We start from the raw sequence: 21,654 nt of genomic DNA, 5'->3' as shown, positions 1-21,654 counted from the left end.
AAAAAAAAAAAAAAAACTAAAGTCTGCTGGGCATGGTGGCTCATGCCTGTAATCCTAGCGCTTTGGGAGGCCGAGGTGGGCAGATCACCTGAGGTCAGGAGTTCGAGACCACCCTGATCAACATGGAAAAACCCCATCTCTACTAAAAATACAAAATTAGCCAGGCACAGTGGTGCACACCTGTAGTCCCAGCTACTCAGAAGGGAGGCTGAGGCAGGAGAATTGCTTGAACCCGGGAGGCGGAGGTTGCGGTGAGCCAAGATTGCGCCAAGCCAAGATTGCGCCATTGCACTCCAGCCCTGGCAAAAAGAGCAAAACTTTGTCTCAAAAAAAAAAAAAAACTAAAGTCATCTCTGTAATACTCTCATTTTATAGATAGAGTTGACCCCCAGAATCCCAGCATAGTTGCCCAGGCTTCACAGTTGGGTATGCGGTAGGCAGAGCCTGAAGCTGCCTCCTTTTCCAGGAGCTGACCTCTGGGCTGTCCTGGGTGTTCCCAGACCACTAGGAACCTCCCAAGTCATCCACAGGAGGTGAGACTGCATCACCATCACCCATCACAGCCTAGCACAGTCCACAGTGGCCGGTCCATGAGGGCAAAGACCTTGGGCCCGTGGTAGCACTTAGCCCGTTCTAGGGGCTCAGAGAGCCTTTGCTGAATAAAGGAAAGGCTGTTCCCAGGGCTGTTTTAAAGTGGGCCATGTAGAGAATGTCTATAAAGTTATCACATAGAAAACAACATACATACTTTTTTTGTTTTTGACACAGAGTTTCGCTCTCATTGCCCAGGCTGGAATGCAATGGCATGATCTCGGCTCACTATAATCTCGGCCTCCTGGGTTCAAGCAATCAAGCAATTCTCCTGCCTCAGCCTCTTGAGTAACTGGGATTACAGGCATGTGCCACCACACCTGGAAAATTTTTTATATTTTTAGTAGAGATGGGGTTTCTGCATGTTGGTCAGGCTGGTCTCGAATTCCTGACTTCTGGTGATTCGACTGCCTCAGCCTCCCAAAGTGCTGGGATTACAGGTGTGAGCCACCGTGCCCCGCCCAAAACAACATGCATTCTAAATAGAATGGTTATATCTAAATGGATTTTGTCTTCTAAAGAATTCACCTTTTGAGGCTATACGTGTTTATTTCAGCATGATGCAACTGTTCAAAACAGTTTTAAAAAATATCCTATGGCATTCCCTTCTGAGTTCATTAATTACTTGTAGAACACCAAAATCTCTTTACTTTATAGTCAAATTTTCTTTTTGACCTAAACACAATTTTCTCAGTCTAATCTCCAATCATATTAATCATATTTTATTTATTCAAAGATGTTTATTAAATGCCTTTTGCATGCCAGCATCACTGACTTTAAGATTTAGTATTCAATCATTGTGTATATATATATATGCAGTGAATATTTATTGAATGCCAGGCACTGTTTATAATCACATCATAGAAACTGATTTATTTAATCCCGTAACTTTAAAAGGTAGCTGGGCATAGTGGCGTGAGCCTGTGGTCCCAGCTACTCAGAAGGCTGAGGTGGATAACTGCCAAGGGCAATGTAGCAAACCTTGCCTCTGAATAAATAAAATAGGTAGGTATGGAAACTGAGGCTGAGAGAGGTTACAGATTGTCCCACAGCACACAGCTATGAAGAGATGGGTTTAAATCCAGCTCTGACTTCATAGCTTAAGAACTTAAATATTCTAATATTTACCGAGTCAGAACACACTTTTTTTTTTTTTCTTTAGAGACAGGGTCTTGGCGTGTTACCCAGGCTGGAGTGCAGTGCCACAATCATGGCTCACTGCAGCCTCGATCTTCTGGGCTCCAGCGATCCTCCCGCTTCAGCCTCCTCGGTAGCTGAGACTACAAGTGCATGCCATGATACCTGGCTAATTTTCTAATTTTTCCATTTTTTTTTGTAGAGATGGGATCTCCCTATATTGCCCAGGCTGGTCTTGAACTCCTGGGCTCTAGTGATCCTCCCAACCTCAGCCTCCAAAAGTGCTGGGACTACATATGGACTATAACCTACCAAAGTGGTTTTCTATTGCAGACATTTATATACATATATATGTGTGTGTGTGTGTGTGTGTGTGTGTGTGTGTGTGTGTGTGTGTGTATGTATTTTTTGAGAAAGAGTCTTGCTGTGTCACCCAGGCTGAGAGTTCAGTGGTGCAATCTTGACACACAGCAACCTCTGCCTTCAGGGTTAAAGCGATTCTCATGCCTCAGCCTCCCAATTTCAGGCATATGCCACCATGCCTGGCTAATTTTTATATTTTTAGTAGAGACGAGGTTTCACCATGTTGGAGAACATTTAAATATTTCCATTAAAATATTTTAAGTAAAAATATATATAGAAATAAAAATCAGTAGATATACGTAATACAAACATTAAAATTAAATATATATATATATATTTTAAGGGCTGGGTGCTGTGGCTCATACCTGTAATTCCAGAGCTTTGGGAGGCCACCAAAGCAGGATGGTCACTTGAGGCCAGGAGTTTGAGACCAGCCTGGCTAACATAGCAAGGCCTCATCTCTACAGAAAAATTTTAAAAATTGGCCGGGGATGGTCATATACACCTATACTCTCAGCTACCTAGGAGGCTGAAGCAAGAGAATTGCTTGAGCCCAGAAGTTGGAGCCTGCACTCCAGCCTGGGCAACATAGTGAGATTCTGCTACAAAAAATATATACTTTTTCAGGAATTCTGTTATGCACATCCTTGGACATAAATCTTCACGTATGTTGCTTGATCTTTTCTCTACAAAAGATTCTATTACTTACCGAACTGAAGGCTAGTGTCCTGGGGGGCCAAAAGCAGGTCCAGAAGGGACCCCTGAAGCCGAAAGGCATCACAGAGCTTGGAGTGACCCAGCAGCAGAAGAAAAAGAAGCACAAAGACAAGGCCAAAGTAGGAAGTGATGGGAACAAGCAAAAAGAATGAGGAAGAGCAGTGGTGTGACCTGGACAGGCTGACCCTAGCCCAGGCGGCCTTCAAGAAAATGCAGGAAAAGCGACAAAGGCAAAGGATCCTGAAGAAAGCATCCCAGACCCACAAGCAGAGAGAGGAGGACTTCAGCAGACACCTGGACACACGCACAGAGCACCGCGACACCCCCAAAGTCAACTGGACCCGGGAGCTACCCCATACCCGTATAGAGCAGCATCCAGAGGTCAAGCAGGCCACATCGGGTTGTGTCTGTTTCCTTTGGTGTTTCTAGAAACTTGGCTTTACACACGCCTCTACATCTTCTGCTACAAAGTGCTTTTCAAAGCCGTGCACCCCATTCTGGAACTGGATTAAAGCAGCCTGTTGTTTTACTCAGTTTAGGTTTCTTGGTACCACTTGGAAGATACACCCTTTGGTTTGGATGGAAAGTTTCTCAAAGTTTATCCGGAGGTACAGCCTGTTTCTGCGTCCGGGGCATGTAAAAATATTTGACCTGCTAGTGGCATCTATAACGCTCAGAGGCCGGCCAGCCTGGATGAGATGGGCCCCAGAGGATGTGTGCTAACGCCGACTCGACCTCTTGCAGTGTGCAGATCCCCACGGGGCCTAGGATGGGCACCCTTCCAAGCTCCATCTAGCTTGGCCTTTTCCCTGCAGGCCACGGGGAAGTCACTGGAAACTTTGTGGACTTGACTTCCTCCTCAGCTACCTGGCCGATGGGATGGCACAGCCTCGGTAGCAGACAACCACCTAAAACAAGGATGGACCACATACCTTGTCCCTTTCTGAGCCCATTCCCCCAAATTTCACATCCTTCTAGGCACTTCTAATGGGTATTGCCACGGCAGGCATTGCTGATGGTCACAGCATTCTTCGTAATGGAAGCCGGATACAGCTCAGCCTGGGGCTCCAGGCAGCCTCTTGTATTTACTTAGAGTTGGTACATCACATGGAGCCCAGTTGACATTCCTGCCCTAAGGACACCTCAGGATGACAGGACCAGGGCTGAGCCCCAGCACAAACAGACACGAATGTAGTCACATGGGAGGCCCAGGTGGCAGTGCTAGAGGGCTAGGATCTTCCAGGGCCTACGCATCCTGGATGAGGCTCAAAATTGCATATGCTATTGGGATAAATGATCTCTGTTGACATAGATACTGAAAGAATAACAAAGGAGAAGAAACAAGTGTGGAATTTGGGGTTGTCCTATGTAAACTACAGAATAAAGCAAAAATCAGTTACTGAAAAAAAAAAATTCTAGACACAGTATTTTCAGATCATATTTTTAAAGCTTCAACTGCCTCCTACATACGTGAAATCCTTGTTTACCAGTGCTTATGTTATCATTATTTAAATTGTTGATAATCTCACCAGGCACATTGGTTCGCCTGTAATCCCAGCACTTAAGGTGGCAGAGGTGGGAGGCTGGTTTGAGCCCAGGAGTTTGAGACCTGCCTGGGCAACATGGCGAGACCCCATTCTCCACAAAAAGGAAAAAAAAGACTTACACAAAAAAGTAAATTGTTGGTAACCCAGGAGATAGAAAAAGGTATTTAATTTTTTTCTTATCTGTTTCTGTGTTTATTGTTGAAAATAAACCTTTCAGCCGGGTTTGGTGGCTCATGCCTATAATCCTAAAACTGTGGGAGGCCATGGTGGGTGGACCATTTAGGTCAGGAATTCAAGAGCAGCCTGGCCAACATGGCAAAATCTCATCTCTACTAAAAATACAAAAATTAGCCCAGCGTGGTGGCGTACACCTGTAATCCCATCTACTCGGGAGTCTGAGGCAGGAGAATCGCTTTAGCCTGGAGGCAGAAGTTGTGGTGAGCCGAGATCAAGCCACTGTATTCCAGCCTGGGCAACAGAGTGAGACCCTCTCTCAAAAAAAAGAAAAGAAAAAAAAGAAACATTTCTTTTTTATTGATATTCTTCTTTTGTGAATTGCCTTTTGTCCATTTTCCTAATGGGATCATGCCACTGTGCTCCAGCCTAGGACAGAGACTTCATCTCAAAAAATTAATTAAGGCTATTAATCTTTTGTTGATATTTTACACTGCCAACGTCTTGTGCCTGTTTGTGGTTTGCCTTATTTTTTAAAAAATCAAATTTAAGTTTTAAATTTCTATGTAGGCAAATCTATGCATCTCATAATTTTTCTTTAGATATTATGTTTTGAAAAATCTTTACCACTCAATAGAAACACTTTCTATATTTTCTCATTTTGTTTATAGAATTTTAAAAAGTAGGCTGGGCTCACAGGTGGCTCACACCTGTAATCCCAGCATGTTAGGAGGCTGAGGCAGGCAGATCACAAGGTCAGGAGTTTGAGACCAGTCTGACCAACATGGTGAAACCCCATCTCTACTAAAAATACAAAAATAAGCCGAACATGGTGGCATGCACCTGTAATCCCAGCTACTCAGGAGGCGGAGACAGGAGAATCGCTTGAACCCAGGAGGCAGAGGTTGCAGTGAGCCTAGGTCATGCCATTGCACTCTAGCCTGGATAACAGAGTGGGACTCTGTCTCAAAAAAATAAAATTAATAAAGTTTAAAAATAACCAATCTAGCTGGGCGCGGTGGCTCAAGCCTGTAATCCCAGCACTTTGGGAGGCTGAGGCGGGTGGATCACGAGATCAAGAGATCGAGACCATCCTGGTCAACATGGTGAAACCCCGTCTCTACTAAAAATACAAAAAATTAGCTGGGCATGGTGGTGCGTGCCTGTAATCCCAGCTACTCAGGANCGTCTCTACTAAAAATACAAAAAATTAGCTGGGCATGGTGGTGCGTGCCTGTAATCCCAGCTACTCAGGAGGCTGAGGCAGGAGAATTGCCTGAACCCAGGAGGCGGAGGTTGTGGTGAGCTGAGATCGGGCCATTGCACTCCAGCCTGGGTAATAAGAGCGAAACTCCGTCTCAAAAAAAAACAAAAAACAAAAAACAATCTATTTGAAACTTTACCTTAATGATTGGCATGCAATGGGGACTCAGCTTAATTGTTCCCGACACTAATTATTCCAGCACGGATTGCTTGCATAATATTTCCCCTTTCTGGTTTTAAATGCTAACTTTATCATATGCAAAATACTGGTGTATATGTGGGTCTGTTTCCAGGTTTTAAATTTTATTTTACTGATCTGTCTATTCTATGCCAAATCTGTTTTAATTACTGTGGTTTTACAACAGGTTTTAATAATTATGAAAAATCCCCTTATATTTCTTTTCTTCCCATACAATTTACTGACTCTCTTCTTCCAAAATCTCTTTGAGATTTTTTGTTTGTTTGCAGAAAGTGATTTATTTAGGTAGAGAAAGAGAAAAAGGAGAGAAAGCTTCCACGAGAGAGAGAGTATGTGGAAGGGGATCCAAACATGGAGACCCCTCTTTGAGATTTTAATGGACACTGCATTACATTTACTAATTAGTTTGTAAAGAACTGACATCTTTTATTAATGCCTTTTCTCTCACATACATGTACCTTGGCAAACGTTTGCTCTATTCTTCATTCAGATCTTATATACATTTTTTAAAGTTTATTCCTGGGTGAAATATGTATGTGTCTATGTGTATGCATATACACACATATAAACATATGTGTGTATATGTATATGTACACATGTATATATGTATATGTATGCACACATCTATGTACATGTGTATATATGTGTATACACATCTACACATATTTATATGTAGTTATGTGTATATATATGCACGCATATACATATAGACATATATACATATACACACATATATACATGTATACACAAATAGATGGATATATATGGAATACGTGTATATACATACACAACACACAAACACGTGTATTTATTTGCTGTAATTGCTACTTGCATCAGATCTTTTTCTTATTTTATTTTCAAACTGATTATTAATAGTAATATTCAGTCACTCAACAAATGCTTACATGCTACTGTGTGCCAGGCACTGTGCCAGACACAAGGACCGTACTAGTGTACAAAACAGACATAGTCTATATGTACTATTGATCATTTCTAAAATATTGATCATCCTTGCATTTCTGGAAGAGGCTTTGCTTGGTTATAAAATATTATTTTAATATATTGTACTAGTGAATTAAATTTGCTAGTAATCCATTTAGGATGTATGTTTATTTATTCCGTATAAACAGCCTAAGTGAGACTAATCTTATCTGGCTTGAGTTGTGTGTGTGTGTGCATGTGTCTGGTTTTGGTAGAAGGGTTATGTTAGCTTGTGAAATAAACTGGAAACTTGCCATTATTTCTGTATTTTCTGTAGCATTGGAATTGTTTCCTTCTTACTCCTAACAATCGCATTGAATTATAATGTTCAAACTAGAAGACTTGAACTGAGAAAAAGCCCCAGTTGTCCTACATCTCAAGCCTTTGAAAGAATTTATGAAAATGAGATAGAAAGGAGGTTTACACTACAAGTCTCCAGATGACAAGACATGTCTTTTTTTTTAATATATATTTTATTAGGTTTTGGGGTACATGTGAAGAATATGCAAGATCGTTGCATAGGTACATACATGGCAATGTGGTTTGCTACCTTCCTCCCCATCACTTATATCTGGCATTTCTCCCCATATTATCCCTCCCCAACTCCCTACCCCCTGCTGTCCCTCCCCTAGTTCCCCTGCACAGACCCCGGGGTGTGATGCTCCCCTCCCTGTGTCCATATGTTCCCATTGTTCAACACCCGCCTATGCGTGAGAACATGCGGTGTTTGATTTTCTGTTCTTGTGTCAGTTTGCTGAGAATGGTGGTTTCCAGGTTCATCCATGTCCCTACAAAGGACATGAACCCATCATTTTTTATGGCTGCCTAGTATTCCATGGTGTATATGTGCCACATTTTTCCTGTCCAGTCTATCATCAATGGGCATTTGGGTTGGTTGAAGTCTTTGCTATTGTAAACAGTGCTACAATGAACATTCATGTGCATGTGTCCTTATAATAGAACGATTTATAATCCTTTGGATATATACCCAGTAATGAGATTGCTGGGTCAAATGGAATTTCCATTTCTAGGTCCTTGAGAAATCACCACACTGTCTTCCACAATGGTTGAACTGATTTACACTCCCACTAACAGTGTAAAAGTGTTCTATTTCTCCACATCCTCTCCAGCATCTCTTGTCTCCAGATTTCTTAATGATCGCCATTCTAACTGGCATGAGATGGTATCTCGATGTAGTTTTGATTTGCCTTTCTCTAATGACCAGTGATGATGAGCATTTTTTCATATATTTGTTGGCCTCATATATGTCTTCTTTGTAAAGTGTCTGTTCACATCCTTCACCCACTTTTGAATGGGCTTGTTTGTTTTTTCTTGTAAATCTGTTTTAGTTCTTTGTAGATTCTGGATATTAGTCCTTTGTCTGATGGCTAGATTGCAAATATTTTTTCCCATTCTGTTGGTTTCTGATTCACTCTAATGACTGTTTCTTTTGCTGTGCAGAAGCTGTGGAGTTTGATTAGGTCCCATTTGTCTATTTTGGCTTTTGTTGCCAATGCTTTTGGTGTTTTGGTCATGAAGTCCTTGCCTACGCCTATGTCCTGAATGGTTTTGTCTAGATTTTCTTCTAGGGTTTTTATGAGGTTAGGCCTTATGTTTAAATATTTAATCCATCTGGAGTTAATTTTAGTGTAAGGTGTCAGGAAGGAGTCCAGTTTCTGCTTCCTGCACATGACTAGCCAGTTTTCCCAACACCATTTATTAAACAGGGAATCCTTTCCCCATTGCTTGTTTTCGTCAGGTTTGTCAAAGATCAGATGGTTGTAGATGTGTGGCATTGTCTCTGAGGCCTCTGTTCTGTTCCATTGGCCTATATTTCTGTTTTGGTACCAGTACCATGCTGTTTTGATTACTGTAGCCTTGTAGTATAGTTTGAAGTGAGGTAGTATGACGCCTCCAGCTTTGATCTTTTTGCTTAGAATTGACTTGTTTATGTGGGCTCTGTTTTGGTTCCATATGAAGTTTAAGGTGGTTTTTTCCAGTTCTGTGAAGAAGATCATTGGTAGCTTGATGGGGATAGCATTGAATCTATAAATTCTATAAATTACTTTGGACAGTATGGCCATTTTCATGATATTGATTCTTCCTAACCATGAGCATGGAATACTTCTTCATCTGTTTCTGTCCTCTCTTATTTCATTGAGCAGTGGTTTGTAGTTCTCCTTGAAGAGGTCCTTTACATCCTTTGTTAGTTGTATTCCTAGGTATTTTATTCTCTTTGTAGCAATTGTGAATGGCAGTTCATTCTTGATTTGGCTCTCTTTAAGTCTATTATTGGTGTATAGGAATGCTTGTGATTTTTGCACATTGATTTTGTATCCTGAGACTTTGCTGAATTTGCTTATCAGTTTCAGGAGATTTTGGGCTAAGACAGTGGGGTCTTCTAAATATACAATCATGTCACTTGCAAATAGAGAGAATTTGACTTCCTCCTTTCCTAATTGGATACCCTTTATTTCTTTCTCTTGCCTGATTGCTCTGGCTAGAACTTCCAGTACTATATTGAATAGGAATGGTGAGAGAGGGCATCCTTGTGTAGTGCCAGATTTCAAAGGGACTGCTTCCAGTTTTTGCCCATTCAGTATGATACTGGCTGTGGGTTTGTCGTAAATAGCTTTTATTATTTTGAGATACGTTCCATCGATACCTAGTTTATTGAGAGTTTTTAGCATAAAGCGCTGTTGAATTTTGTCAAAGGCCATCTCTGCATTTATTGAGATAATCATGTGGTTTTTGGTTTGGTTCTGCTTATGTGGTGGATTACGTTTATAGACTTGCGTATGTTGAACCAGCCTTGCATTCCCGGGATGAAGCCTACTTGATCGTGATGCGTAAGCTTTTTGATGTGTTGTTGCAATTGGTTTGCCAGTATTTTCTTGAAGATTTTTGCATCTATGTTCATCATGGATATTGGCCTGAAGTTTCCTTTCCTTGTGGAGTCTCTACCGGGTTTTGGTATCAGGATGATGTTGGTCTCATAAAATGATTTGGGAAGAATTCCCTCTTTTTGAATTGTTTGGAATAGTTTCAGAAGGAGTGGTATCAGGTCCTCTTTGTATGCCTGGTAGAATTTGGCTATGAACCCATCTGGACCTGGGCTTTTTTTGGTGGGTAGCCTATTAATTGCTGCCTGTACTTCAGCCCTTGTTGTTGGTCTATTCAGGGTTTTGACTTCTTCCTGGATTAGACCTGGGAGGATGCAAGTGACCAGGAGTTTATCCATTTCTTCCATTAAACCCGGAAGAAACCTATGTGCATAGAGTTGTTTGTAGTAATCTCTGATGATGGTTTGAATCTGTGGAATCTGTGGTGATATTCCCTTTATCGTTTTTTATTGCATCTATTTGATTCTTCTCTCTTTTCTTTTTTATTAATCTGGCTAGTGGTCTGTTTTGTTGAGCTTTTCAAAAAACCAGCTCCTGGATTTATTGAATTTTTGAAGGGTTTTTTGTGTCTCTATCTCCTTCAGTTCTGCTATGATCTTTGTTATTTCTTGTCTTCTGCTAGGTTTTGAATTTTTTGATCTTGCTCCTCTAGCTCTTTCAATTTTGATGATAGGGTGTTGATTTTAGATCTTTCCTTGCTTCTCATGTGGGCATTCATTGCTATATATTTTCCTCTAGACACTGCTTTAAATGTGTCCCAGCGATTCTGGTATGCTGTGTCTTCATTCTCATTGGTTTCGAAGAACATCTTTATTTCTGCCTTCATTTCATTGTTCATCCAGTCAACATTCAAGAGCCAGTTGTTCAGTTTCCATGAAGATGTGTGGTTCTGAGTTAGTTTCTGAATTCTGAGTTCTACCTTGATTGCACTGTGGTCTGAGAGACTGTTTGTTATGATTTCCATTCTTTCACATTTGCTGAGGAGTGATTTACTTCCAATTATGTGGTGAGTTTTACAGTAGGCATGATGTGGTGCCGAGAAGAATGTATATTCTGTGGATTTGGGGTGGAGAGTTCTGTAAATGTCTATTAGGTTTGCTTGGTCCAGATCTGAGTTCAAGTCCTGGATATCCTTGTTAATTTTCTGTTGTGTTGATCTGTCTAATATTGACAATGGGTTGTTAAAGTCTCCCACTATTATTGTGTGTGAGTCTAAGTCTCTTTGTAAGTCATTAAGAACTTGCTTTATGTATCTGCGTGCTCCTGTATTTGGTGCATATATATTTAGGATCATTAGCTCTTCTTGTTGCATTGATCCTTTTACCATTATGTAATATCCTTGTCTCTTTTGATTTTTGTTGGTTTAAAGTCTATTTTATCAGAGACTAAGATTGCAACTTCTGCTTTTTATTTTTATTTTTATTTGTTTATTTATTTTTTGCACAGCGCCTTCTCCTGACTTTTTTTAAAATTTATTTATTTTACTTTAGGTGCATAGTGTATCTGGCATTTCTCCCCATGTTATCCCTCCCCATCCCCCACTGTCTCTCCCCTACCCACCACAACTGCCCCCAGTGTGTGATGCTCCTCTCCCTGAGTCCACATATTCTCGTTTTTCAACACCCACCTATGAGTCAGAACATACGGTGGTTGGCTTTCTGTTCTTCTGTCAGTTTGCTGAGATTGATGGTTTCCAGATTCATCCAAGTCCCTACAAAGAACATGAACTCATCGTTTTTTATGGCTGTGTAGTATTCCATGGTATATATGTACCATATTTTCTTTGTCCAGTCTATCATTGATGGGCATTTGGGTTGGTTCCAGGTCTTTGCTATTGTACACAGGGCTGCAATGAACATACATGTGCATGTGTCTTTATAGTAGAATGATTTATAGTTCTTTGGGTATATACCCAGTAATGAGATTGCTGGGTCAAATGGAATTTCTATTTCTAGGTCCTTGAGGAATCGCCACACTGTCTTCCACAATGGTTGAACTAATTTACACTCCCACCAACTGTGTAAGAGTATTCCTATTTCTCCACATCCTCTCCAGCATCTGTTGTCTCCAGATTTTTTAATGATGGCCATTCTAACTGGTGTGAGATGATGTCTCTGTGTGGTTTTGATTTGCCTTTCTCTAATGACCAGTGATGATGAGCATTTTTTCATATATTTGTTGGCCTCATATATGTCTTCTTTTGAAAAGTGTCTGTTCATATCCTTCGCCCACTTTTGGATGGCCTTGTTTTTTTTTCTTGTATATCTGTTTTAGTTTTTTGTAGATTCTGGATATTAGCCTTTTGTCTGATGGGTAGGTTGCAAAATCTTTTTCCCATTCTGTTGTTTGCTGATTCACTCTAATGATGGTTTCTTTTGCTGTACAGAAGCTCTGGAGTTTAATTAGATCCCATTTGTCTATCTTGGCTTTTATTGCCATTGCTTTTGGTGTTTTAGTCATGAAGTCCTTGCCTATGCCTATGTCCTAGATGGTTTTCCCTATGTTTTCTTGAAGCCTTTTTATGGTGTTAGGTTTTATGTTTAAATCTTTGATCCATCTGGAGTTAATTTTAGCATAAGGTGATTGGAAGGGATCCAGTTTCTGCTTTCTGCACATTGCTAGCCAGTTTTCCCAACACCATTTATTAAACATGGAGTCCTTTCCCCATTGCTTGTTTTTGTCAGGTTTTTCAAAGATCAGATGGTTGTAGATGTGTGGTGTTTCTTCTGCGGTCTCTGTTCTGTTCCATTGGTCTATGTCTCTGTTTTGGTACCAGTACCATGCTGTTTTGATTACTGTAGCCCTGCAGTATAGTTTGAAGTCTGGCAGTGTGATGCCTCTGGCTTTGTTCTTTTTGCTTAGGATTGTCTTGGCATGCAGGGTCTTTTGTGATTCCACATGAAGTTTAAGTGGTTTTTTCCAGTTCTATGAAGAAGGTCATTGGTAGCTTCATGGGGATAGCATTGGATCTATAGATTACTTTGGGCAGTATGGCAATTTTCACGATATTGATTCTTCCTAACCGTGAGCATGGAATCTTTCTCCATCCGTTTCTGTCCTCTCTTATTTCATTGAGCAGTGGTTTGTAGTTCTCCTTGAAGAGGTCCATTATATCCTTTGTTAGTTTTATTCCTAGGTATTTTCTTCTCTTTGTAGCAGTTGTGAATGGGAGTTTGCTCTTGAATTGGCTGTTTGTCTGTTATTGGTATATAGGAATGTTTGTGATTTCTGCATGTTGATTTTGTATCCTGAGACTTTGCTGAAGTTGCTTATCAGTTTGAGAAGATTTCGGGCTGAGACAGTGGGGTCTTCTAGATATACAATCCTGTCATCTGCACATAGAGACAGTTTGACTTCCTCCTTTCCTAATCGAATACCTTTATTTCTTTTTCTTGTCTGATTGCCCTGGCTAGAACTTCCAATACTATGTTGAATAGGAGTGGTGAGAGAGGGCATCCTTGTCTAGTGCCAGATGTCAAAGGGAATGCTTCTAGGTTTAGTCCATTCAGTATGATATTGGCTGTAGGTTTGTCATATATAGCTTTTATCATTTTATAATACGTTCCATCAATACCTAGTTTATTGAGAGTTTTTAGCATGAAGGGCTGTTGAATTTTGTCGAAGGCCTTCTCTGCATATATTGAGAAAATCATGTGGTTTTTATGTGATGGATTACATTTATGGATTTGTGTATGTTGAACCAGCCCTGCATCCCAGGATGAGGCCTACTTGGTTGTATGGATAGGCTTCTTGATGTGCTGTTGCAGTCTGTTTGCCAGTATTTTATTGAAGATTTTTGCGTCAATGTTCATCATGGATATTGGCCTGAAGTTTTCTTTCTTAGTTGAGTCTCTGCCTGGTTTTGGTATCAGGATGATGTTGGTCTCATAAAATGAGTCAGGGAGGATTCCCTCCTTTTGTATTGTTTGATACAGTTTCAGAAGGAATGGAACCAGCTCCTCTTTGTATGTCTGGTAGAATTCAGCTAAGAATCCATCTGGACTTGGACTTTTTTTGGTTGGTAGGCTATTGATTGCTGCGTCTACTTCAGCCCTTGTTATTGGTCTATTCAGGGTTTCAACTTCCTCCTGGTTTAGTCTTGGTAGAGTACAAGTGTCTAGGAATTTATCCATTTCTTCCTGGTTTACTGGTTTATGTGGGTTGAGCTGTTTGTAGTAATCTCTGATGGTAGTTTGTATTTCTGTGGGATCAGTGGTGAGATCCCCTTTATCGTTTTTTATTGCATCTATTTAATTCTTCTCCCTTTTCTTTTTTATTAATCTGGTTAGTGGTCTGTTGATTTTGTTGGTCTTTTCAAAAAAAACCAGCTACTGGATTTATTTAGTTTTGAAGAGTTTTTTGTGTCTCTATGTCCTTCAGTTCTGCTATGATCTTAGTTATTTCTTGTCTTCTGCTAGGTTTTGAGTTTTTTTCATCTTGCTCCTCTAGCTCTTTCAATTTTGATGATAGGGTGTTGATTTTAGATCTTTCCTCTCTTCTCTGGTGGGCATTTATTGCTATAAATTTCCCTCTTGACACTGCTTTAAATGTGTCCCAGAGATTCTGGTATGTTGTGTCTTCATTCTGGTTGGTTTCGAAGAACATCTTTATTTCTGCCTTCATTTTGTTGTTTATCCAGTCAACATTCAAAAGCCAGTTGTTCAGTTTCCAAGTGGTTTTGCGGGTTTGAGTGTGTTTCTTGATCCTGAGTTCTAGTCCAATTGCACTGTGGTCTGAGAGACTGTTTGTTATGGTTTCTGTTCTTTTGCATTTGCTGAGGAGTGATTTGCTTCCAATGATGTGGTCAATTTTAGAGTAAGTGCAATGTGGTATTGAGAAAAATGTATATTCTGTGGATTTGGGGTGGAGCGTTCTGTATATGTCTATTAGGTACGCTTGGTCCAGCTCTGCATTCAAGTCCTGGATATCCTTGTTAATTTTCTGTCTCATTGATCTGTCTAATATTGACAGTGGAGTGTTGAAGTCTCCCACTATTATCGTGTAGGAGTCTAAATATCGTTTTAGGTCATTAAGAACTTGCTTTATGTATCTGGGTGCTCCTGTGTTGGGGATATATATATATTTAGGATACTTAGCTCTTCCTGTTGGATTGATTCTTTTACCATTACGTAGTGTTCTTCTTTGTCTCTTTTGATCTTTGTTGGTTTGAAGTCCATTTTATCAGAGACTAGGATTGCAACCCCTGCTTTTTTTGTTCTCCATTTGCTTGGTAAATCTTCCATCCCTTTATTTTGAGTCTATGTGTGTCTTTGTATGTAAGATGGGTTTCCTGAATACAGCACACCAATGGGTTCTGACTTTTTGTCCAGTTTGCCAGTCTGTGTATTTTGATTGGGGCGTTTAGGCCCTTTACATTCAATGTTAATATTGTTATGTGTGAATTTGATCCTGCCATTTTGTTACTGGCTGGTTTTCTTTCCCATTAGTTAACTCATTTTCTTCATTGCATTTTTGGTCTTTGCCAACTGGTTTGCTTTTGCAGTGACTGGTATTTGTTTCTTTCCATGCTTATTGTTTCTTTCAGGAGTGCTGGGAACTCTTGACTAGCAAGAGGATTCCAACCTGAGTGGGGGGTGCACTAGAAGAAAAAAGATAGACAGGAAACTGGGGTCAGGAGGGTTGAGGAGTCAGTGCCCCAATAGCGACTTTATTTCTCAAAGGCTTCAATTATGTACATTTTTTAGGCTCTGGTTTATGTCATTGCAAGGGGAAGAACAGATCTATACTTTACATGCCCTACACGATAAAGAAGACAGATACACAATCAGTGGTCGTAATAGGTAATGGTCATTTCTGGTGCTCATAAAAAACATTTACATCAAGACATTGTTCCTTGTGACTGCAGGGTTTCCTGGTTCCGATCACCTGGTTATCTTTTAACAGGATTCTCCTTTTTCTTTTCCTGACTCAACTTTATCTCAACTTCCCTCTATCAGGCATCCCTGTGTCTGGGCTCGACCACCCATCTTGTGAAACTCGCTTTGCAAGTATTCACAGGGTTGGGTTCCCCACACAGGAGCAGGTCTGGTGGTGACAAAATCTCTCAATAATTGCTTGTCCATAAAGGATTTTATTTCTCCTTCACTTACGAAGGGTAGTTTGGCTGAATATGAGATTCTGGGTTGAAAGTTCTTTTCTTTAACGATGTTGAATATTGGCCCCCACTCTCTTCTGGCTTGTAGGGTTTCTGCTGAAAGATCTGCTGTGAGTCTGATTGGCTTCCCTCTGTGGGTGACCTGAGCTTTTTCTCTGGCTGCCCTTGGCATTTTTTCCTTCATTTCAACCCTGGTGAATCTGACGATTATGTGTCTTGGGGTTGCTCTTCTTGAGGAATATCTTTGCGGAGTTCTATGTATTTCTTGAATTTGAAATTTGGACTGCCTTGCTTGGCTTGGGACATCTCCTGGATAACAAACTGGAGCATGTTTTCCAGCTTGGATTCATTCTCCCCATCATATTTGGGTATACCAATCAAGCGTAGATTAGGTCTTTTAACATAATCCCATATTTCTTGGAGGATTTGTTCATTTCTTTTCACTCTCTTTTCTCTTGTCTTGCCTTCTCTTTTTATTTCATTGAGTTGATCTTCAATTCTGATATCCTTTCTTCTGCTTGGTCAATTTGGCTATTGAATATTGTGTATGCTTTGTGAAGTTCTTGTGTTGCGTTTTTCAGCTCCATCAATTCATTTATATTCCTCTCTAAGCTGTTTATTCGTGTTAGCATTTCATCAAACCTTTTTTCAAGGTTCTTAATTTCTTTACATTGGGTTATAGAAGAGATCTGCTTGATTGATTTGGCTATGAGAACTTGTGTTTGCTTCACGTAGTTCTCGTGCTGTGTTTTTCAACTCCATCAAGTCGTTTATGTTCTTCTCTAAGCTGGTTATTCTAGTTAGCATTTCGTCTAACCCTTTTTCAAGGTTTTTGGTTTCTTTGCATTGAATTATAATGTGTTCCTTTAGCTCAGAAAAGTTTGTTATTATCTACCTTCTGAAGCCTGTTTCTGTCAATTCATCACAATCCTTGGTCAAGTTGTGATCCTGTGTTGTTGAGGACTTCTGATCCCTTGAAGGAGAAAAGGTGTTCTGGTCTTTGATGGTTTCATCTTTTTTGTGCTGGTTTTTTCCCATCTTTGTGGATTTACCTGGTTGTGGTGTCAGAGAGCTGCTTGATGATGTCACTTGTCTGCCTATGGAGGTGCTACTGAGTTTCTAGGGACTCCTTTAGGTTACCAGGGAAGCTTCCTGTGTCTTTTATTTATAATGGGAGATTAGGCCCACCTCTTCTGCTGACCTGTAGGTGCGGCTGGGTTGTCAAGAACGTAGGCTTGCTACGTAGGCTTCCTATGTTTTTTATTAAAACATGTAGCCCAGTCCCACCCCTCTAGTGGTGGGTTGTGCCCTTCCTCCACTGGGCTGGATCATTCAGGGTTCATCTCAGACTGTGGCACTGGCTGTGCAACCCACTAGAGTCAGATCTTCAGCCCTCTGGGGTTTGTGGGGGAGGGTAGGGACCTACCCAGCCACACCAGGTCATCTCCCCCTTTCAGCTTCCTCTCTCTCTGGTCATGGGGTAGGGGCCCACCCAGCTGCTCCTGCTTACAGCTCCCTCTCTCTCCAGGTGGGGAGAGGGGGCGATAGCTCAGTCTGCAGACTCTTATTCAACTCCGTGCTTATAATTCCTGGCACTTGATTGGCAAAGATCCCTTGTTCTGTGTATTGCTGAGGCTTTGGGGGAAGTGCTGTATTTGGACTGGAGTGCCAGAAGGGGAGCCTCCAACTCGCGGGTCAGATGCACTTTCTGGGTGAAGCAGCACCCCTCCCCACCTTGGTCTGCCCTGAGCAGACTTTACTCACCATCAGACCAGACCCATTGAAATGCACCTGGTACATTGGTTGGAGCTAGGAGATCTCTGGATTTCTGTGTCTCTCTTGCCGGGTGTTGTGCACTGGAGTTGTGTCTAATCGGCCATCTTGGATCTTCTCCCGCAACCCCTGCTTTTTTTTTGCTCTCCCTTTGCTTGGTAAATCTTCCCCCATCCCTTTATTTTGAGCCTGTGTGTATCCTTGCATGTGAGATGGATTTCCTGGATACAACACACCAATAGGTTTTGGCTTTTTATCCAATTTGCCAGTCTGTGTCTTTTGATTGGGGCATTTAGCCCATTTAATTTCAGGGTTAATATTGTTATGTGTGAATTTGATCCTGCCATATTGATGCTAGCTGGTTGTTTTGCCTGTTAGCTGATGCAGTTTCTTCATTGTGTCAATGCTCTTTACCATTTGGTACGTTTTTGGAGTGGCTGGTACTGATTGATCCTATCTATGGTTAGTGCTTCTTTCAGGAGCTCTTGTAAAGCAGGCCTGGTGGTGACGAAATCTCTGAGTAATTGCTTGTTCACAAAGGATTTTATTTCTCCTTCGCTTATGAAACTTAGTTTGGCTGGATATGAAATCCTAGGTTGAAAGTTCTTTTCTTTAAGGATGTTAAATATCGGCTCCTACTCTCTTCTGGCTTGTAGGGTTTCTGCTGAGAGATCCGCTGTGAGTCTGATGGGCTTCCCTTTGTGGGTAACCCGACCTTTCTCTCTAGCTGCCCTTAGTTAGCATTTTCTCCTTCCTTTCAACCCTGGTGAATCTGATGATTATGTGCCTTGGGGTTGCTCTTCTTGAGGAATATCTTTGTGGTGTTCTCTGTATTTCCTGGACTTGCACATTGGCCTGTCTGCTAGGTTGGGGATGTTCTCCTGGATAATATCCTGGACAGTGTTTTCCAGCTTGGATTCATTCTCTCCGTCACATTGAGGTACACCTATTGAACGTAGATTAGGTCTTTTCATATAATCCCATATTTCTTGGAGGCCTTGTTAGTTTCTTTTTACTCTTTTTTCTCTAATCTTGCCTTCTTGTTTTATTTCATTGAGTTGATCTTCGACCTCTGATATCCTTTTTTCTTGGTCAGTTCAGCTACTGAATCTTGTGTATGCTTCGCAAAGTTCTCATGCTGTATTTTTCAGCTCCATCAATTCATTTACGTTCCTCTCTAAGCTGTTTATTCTCATTAGCATTTCATCAAACCTTTTTTCAAAGTTCTTAGTTTCTTGGCATTGGGTTAGAACATGTTCTTTTAGCTCAGAGAAGTTTCTTGTTACCCACCTCTGAAGCCTCTTTCTGTCAATTCATCAGACTCATTCACCATCCAGCCTTGTTCCCTTACTGGTGAGGAGTTGTGATCCCTTGTTGGAGGAGGGGTGTTCTGGTTTTGGGTGTTTTCATCCTTTTTGCACTGGTTTCTTCCCATCTTTGTGGATTTATTTACCTGTGGTCTTTGTAGTTGGAGACTTTTAGTTGGGGCCTCTGAGTGGATGTCCTGTTTGTTGATGATGAAGTTATTTCTTTCTGTTTCTTAGTTTTCCTTCTAACAGTCAGGCCTCTCTGCTGTAGGACTGCTGGAGGTTTTTGGTTTGCTCCAGACCCTGCTTGCCTGGGGCTCACCTGCAGTGGCTGCGGAACAGTAAGTGTTGCTCCCAGTTTCTTGTTCTGCTATCTTTGTCCCAGAAGGATACCTGCCAGATGTCAGTCTGAGCTCTCCTTTATGAGGTGACTCTTTGGATATATGGGGGTCAGGGAGCTGCTTGAGAAAACAGTCTGTTCTTTATAGTAGCTCAAGTGCTGAGCTGTGAGCTCCGTTGTTCCATTCAGAGCTGCTGGGCAGGTACGTTTAAGTCTGCTGCAACAGAACTCATAATAGCGTGTTTTTTTTTTTTTTCCCCCAGGCGCTCCGTCCCTGGAAGGTAGGGCTTTATTTATAAGTTTCTGTTGTGCTGCTGCCTTTTTCAGGGCTGCTGTGCCCAGCGAGGAGGCATCCTAGTCACAGTGTGCCAGCAGAGGCATTGCTGAGCTGCTGTGGGCCTCACCCAGCTGCCTTGTGAACTTACCTGCAGTCCTGTTTATATGGGTATAGTTAGAACTGCCTTGGCAATGGCAGCCTGCCTCTGTAATGTAGCAGACTCTCTTTGTAATGGCAGACTGCCTCACAATGGCAGGCTGCCTCGGTAATGGTGGACTCTCTCTGTAATGGTGGGCTGCCTTGGCAATGGCAGACCACCTCAGCAATGGCAGACCTCCTCATTAGTAGTGAACTTCTTCAGTAATGGTGGACAGCCCTCCCCTACAGAGCTGGACTGTCCTGGATTCAGCTGTATTTGCTGTGAAACTCTTAAACAAGAGTGTTACAGATTGCTGGTCTTTGTGGGGGTGGGACCGGCTGTGCCTGATCACCTGGCTCCCTGCCTCAGACCCCTTTTTTGCAGTTGAAGGGGCAACTCTGTCTCCCAGGCATTCCAGTCACCAGTTGAAATGGCGCCCAGATTGCAGTGGGGGCTCGTGGCACTTTTTTGCCTGAGAATCTCCTGGCTTGGCTCCCTGTTTCAGTCCCCTTTTTATCAGTTGATTGGGTGATTCTGTCTCCCAGGTGTTCAGTTGCCTGTTGAAAAGGCGCCCGGATATGTGTGAGATTTTGTGTGTAGACCCGCTGCACCGGCTGAAACAGCCATGCTGGAGACTTGTGGTGCTTTTTCACCTGGGAATCTCCTGGCCTGGCTCCCTATTTCAGTCCCCTTTTTTCAGTTTAACGGGCGACTCTGTCTCCCAGGCGCTCCAGCTGCCAGCTGAAACATTGCCCAGACCCTTGTGAGGTTTTTTTGTGTGGTGAGTGCAACAGCCGAAGCAGCCACGCTAGAGACCTGTGGCTCTCCTCCGCCCGGGAATCTCTTGATCTGTGGGCAATGGAAATCCATCTGGAAATGCGACGACCACTCACCCTCTACACTCTCGCTGGGAGCTGCAATCCAGAGCTGCTCTTACTCGGCCATCTTGGGTCCCTGATTGACAAGACTTGTCTTTCTTGTTTTGGTCCTGTCCCCTCAAAGGGGATAAGCGGCCTTTTCTGTTCACTTCTTGAAAGGACTGACTTTTTTCCCAGAGAGGGAAAGTGTACCCTCATCTTCCAGCTGTTTGATACTCCTGGCGGGTGCAGGACTGGACTGATGCTGCAAGGCGGGGGATGACACACTGGCTTTGTACCAGGTGGGTAGAGAATGCCAGTGACAGCAAGCTTGGGGCAAAACACAGCACCGTTACTTTTCCTGTCTCATAGAACCTGCAGACAGCCAACACAAATGAGAGTCCCATATCTCCCACTTGTCTTCAGCCTTTGTGCCTGAATTTCTACAACTACAGCTGAATCTGTCAAGCCAGTTCGATGCCACAGCAGAGTGCAATGTCAGGGCCAACATGTGAGCACCAAAGTCCTGGTTCTGTGATCTAATATGATACCTTCCATAATGTTTTTATTTATATCCCTAAACGTGTCTTCCAATTTTTTTTTTTTTTTTTTTTTTTTTTGAGACCAGTTCTCACTCTGTTGCCCAGGCTGGAGTGCAGTGGTGCAATCTCGGCTCACTGCAACCTCTGCCTCTGGGGTTCAAGCAATCCTCCTGTGTCAGCCCCTGAAGTAGCTGAGGTTACAGGGGCACACCACTATAGTTGGCTAATTTTTGTATTTTTTTGCAGAGAGGGGGTTTAGCTATGTTGGCCAGGCTGGTCTTGAACCCTTGGGCTCAAGTTATCTGTCTGCCTCAGGCTTCCAAAGTTCTGGGATTACAGATGTGAGCCACTGTGCCCAGCCCCAATTTTAAAATTTAAGAACCATCCCTCTTACTTCTCTATGAACTTTTTTTTTTTTTTTTTTTTTTT

The 21,654-nt window shown here is 41.9% G+C and overlaps 1 pseudogene; it reads left to right on the top strand.

The window, feature by feature from the left end:
* Positions 1-3,237, top strand: part of LOC108318139 — a 5,113-nt pseudogene extending 1,876 nt beyond the window's left edge.
* The last annotated feature ends 18,417 nt before the right edge of the window (positions 3,238-21,654 follow it).

Source organism: Cebus imitator, unplaced genomic scaffold, assembly GCF_001604975.1.
Source record: "Cebus imitator isolate Cc_AM_T3 unplaced genomic scaffold, Cebus_imitator-1.0 Scaffold11, whole genome shotgun sequence".
Lineage (NCBI taxonomy): Eukaryota > Metazoa > Chordata > Mammalia > Primates > Cebidae > Cebus > Cebus imitator.
The sequence above is the reverse complement of the archived record's forward strand: the minus strand, read 5'-3'. Positions and strand labels throughout refer to the sequence as shown.